The sequence below is a fragment of the Pygoscelis adeliae genome, unplaced genomic scaffold (assembly GCF_000699105.1).
Source record: "Pygoscelis adeliae isolate BGI_AS28 unplaced genomic scaffold, ASM69910v1 Scaffold172, whole genome shotgun sequence".
In the NCBI taxonomy this organism is placed as follows: domain Eukaryota; kingdom Metazoa; phylum Chordata; class Aves; order Sphenisciformes; family Spheniscidae; genus Pygoscelis; species Pygoscelis adeliae.
The window spans coordinates 2283033-2286888 of record NW_008824338.1 but is presented as its reverse complement, the minus strand read 5'-3'; positions in this window follow the sequence as shown (position 1 = coordinate 2286888).

Here is a 3856-nt window from a genome sequence, read left to right as displayed (position 1 = left end):
ATAGAATCTTTTCTTGTTGCCCTTGACATCCCTGGCCAGATTTAATTCTATCAGATTTAGCTTTCCTAACCTGATCCCTGGCTGCTCGGACAATTTCTCTGTATTCCTCCCAGGCTACCTGTCCTTGCTTCCACCCTCTGTAGGCTTCCTTTTGGAGTTACAAGGAAGGCTGAAATTAGCCTTCAGCAAAGACAGCCAGCTAAAGGAAGTAAGGGACCACAGGTTCTTCAGATGTTTTCTATCATAAAACCAGAGTAGAGTCTGATGGTGGTTCAGCGGAAAAGGGGACAAAAGATGGCTACCAATTAAAGATATATGTTCTACCTACCTCTATGAAAGTGGTTGAATCACTAGAGAGAAATTCAGTATGTCCTTCAGCAATTCCTCTTAAAAACCAGCATGTTTTCATCATAGACCGATGCCAATCTCTGCATATGGAGCAGAATAGAAAAGTTCAACAAGGATAAAAGAAGTCACGTGGGGCCTTGGCCAAAGAAGAATAGATATTGGATTTAGCAACAGGTAAGGGCAGAGAGATGAGGTTAGTTTGGGACGTGTGATTCATATTCTGCCATGCTGTGTCACCATAAATCACCTAGTGCCTCAGTTACCTATGTGTTAGAACAAAATAACAGCGCCTTTCCACTCAGTAGGGAAGAAGCAAGCTGTGCCTCTCTCCCTGACAGCTCTCTCCCTAGGCTTGCTCAGTAGTAGAGCAACACACCTCTTGGTGGGGAGTCCCATGAAGGGCTTCAGCTTGTTGGGATACTGGAGGATTTCCTTTTTAGGGTAATTTAATGCAAAGGGAAAGAAAAGAAAGGAAACATTCTCGTTGTTAAATACGAACCATTAAGATTCTACCTGCCTACGCTGACTGCTCTTTTCTACGGGATTTGTGAGAATAACCATATTGGGACCCAGCAGAAAGTAAATGTGAGAGAAGACTAAACTCACCCATGCCATTAACACCTCTTAGCAGACCTCTGTGAACATGGTAATGGGTGATGGTGTATTTCAGAGTGTGGGAACAAGTGATGTGTAGGAGGTAAACAAGGTATTTCTCTTGCAGAGCTGCATCCAGAGTGCAGTGTGTTCAGCCCAGCTGCAGTGAGGTAGGAGCTGGCTTGGGAAACCACCTATAAACCATAGTCCGGCAAGAATTACTTGCCAAAGGGACTCTACTATTATCCACTTTAATGGAAATGACTGAATCCTCCTGATTTTTCGCTGAGAGGTGCACACCTAACCACTGAATTTACAAACTAGATTAGGAGATTAAAAAACCTTCTTCTCAAGAAGAAACCATCATAAAATTGGAGGTTCCCATCACCTACGTCGCTGTCCAGGATGGGACAGGTTTCTGTCCTTTAAAGGAAGGATCTCAAGCAGTGTGGACACTTCCCACTTGGGGCAGTAATACTATTTAGCACCATGGACTTAGGTAACAAAACGGCTAGCAGTGGAGCTGGGAACAGCACGGCTGAATGCCAGAAAAAATGTGATAGTCCACCTGTGTGCACTGCCCCCGCTTCAATGGCAGCACTGGAGGCTGGCCTTCAAAATGAAGAGGGCATCAGCAGCTGTGACCCAGGAACCCAGCAAGGGTCGAGGCTTTCTGCTTCCAGCTCTTTGCAGTGGGACCATCAGCATGAAAGGGACCAGCAGCATGAATGGGATTTGCCTGAGCAGCACAAGGGGCCTGCAGCAGAGGCACCCGCCTGCCAGTGGGTTTCCTTTGCTCCATCTGCCGCGGCCGTGGGGGCCGGCCTTTTCCCTGTGTGTGCCCCGCTGCCACGGCTACCAGCAGCAAGGGGGGAGGCCGCTGCGATATGTTATTTATGGTGAATTTGGGCTTATTATTGCATGGCATTCCAGCACACAGACTCCACAGCATCTTGTGGGGAGATTGCTGCCTGATGAATAGACTGAGAAAGGCCAGGCCAACGGTATTATTATAACACTACATAAATATGTTTTTTTCATTTAACATTTAAACACCTGATTTCCTTTAACATTGTAAACATGTCATTTTATTAGGTCTGGGAGAGCTGATGAATTTAAAGTCATTTTCAGCAAACAAGTGGCAGCCTTTCTGCTTTTTAAATGGAGGTGAAGGAAAGAAACCTTTATCATGAAAACATATGGAGGAATAAAAGGGACAGGAGAAAGCTGTCGCCCACTCTGAACCTTCCTATAGAGAGGGGAAGAGCCACCCAGGTGATACGGGAAAACAGTTAGAAAATGGGGGAAATACAGGATATAATCTCCTTGAAACAGTTGGCACAGTCTCTAAGTTTTGTAGCCAATAAATTTAGCTTTCAGGAGGAAATTCAAATAAGCTGCATTTAGTAGTTTTTAAGAATGAAAATGAATGCATTAATTATGTACAGTGTTACCATCTGCTAAACGAGGCGATTTTGGCCAGGGCTTGGCAATTTCTTCCCGGACATGAAGTTTAAAAACAAGCCTTTTCAACCGTGAAATTACTGCCCTGTAAAAGGACAGATAAATGTCTAAGCAAGCGCCTCGTTACTGTCAGAGCTATGATTTGTTGTTTCATTTTACTGTTGTGTTTTTCCTGGTTATTAGAGTGAAGGTTGAGTCAGCCTTCCCTTTATAAATAAACTGCTTTTAAGGAACTGCAGTTTAACCAGAGAAGAAAACTTGCTCTGAGCATTTAGGTAAAGTGAAAAAATAAAAACACTAGCAAGTGCTTGGATACCCTTTGGGCTGAATGGTTCTTGACTTCTTGAGGGCCCAAATTAGGTGGTATTTTTTTTCCCCTCTGTGAATAGGTTGCTCCCAGCTAGGACCCCTGTGCCACTGAGAACCAGCTTAGTCTAAGGAGGGTGGAAAAACAACTCAGAGATAATCAGTAAAGCACTGGGAGCTGCACTCCTTGCTCCCTGGGGGCTAACCCCAGGGGCAATGCTGCCCAGACCATTGCCCTCTTCCCAATTAGGATGGTGGCAAGTGAGGTTGCACTGAGCAAGGCGAGGGGCCAGGTGAGTGGAGTGGGCACCCACCTTGAGAAGGCACCTGGGCAGGTTCGGCTCTTCTCCTCTCAACTGGCCGTGGGGGCCGGGTGGCTACGCAGCCTCTGGTTTGGCCACCAGGCAGTTTGATGTTGAACACGAATACGTTCCTCATCAAGGCTATTCAGGGCTTGTGATAAAACCCTCATTTTAGCTCTCAGGGAGTAACAGGAGCAGTTAGGCTTTGCTAATTACCTTACCTCCATCAGCTGCCATGCGTCAGTAGCCTGTGGTGATTGCTGAGAATAGGATTGTATTTCGCAAATCAGTGTCCATATGCTGTTTGAGTGGAGCAGCCCCCCCCACTCTTCCCCCCCCCCCCCCTTTTTTTTTTTTTCCTTGTTTTGTTTTGCTTTAAGTATGAGTGATCGTGAGGCACAGATGTCATTAAGGGTTTCTGGTAAATACCCCTTTGCATGGGCTGCAGAAGTGTCATGCATACTCCAGTCATGGCTTGTTACCATAAAACCAAATCAAACTAAAAGTTTTGCACGGCAGAAAGATAGCATTTGAAGCTGATGCACTCTTGTAAAGATAGAATTATAGGCTGCTCATGGGCTATGCTGGTGAGATAGAGGCAGAGGCCTCCCATGGCACCAAACCTCCCCAGCATGGAGACGTGCAGCCTTGCTCTGGCAGGAGAGCGGCTCCTGGGCATGCTGGGGAGGGCAGCAGGGACAGCCTGTGAAGACCTTGCCCTCCCTGAACAGGGCTCCTTAATAAAGGGGGTGGGATCAGGTACTGCAGGGATACACTGAGCTACACTAGCAGCTCCTACACCCTGTGGCTAAAACAGGAAGAAAAAAACATTTCATTTGTGC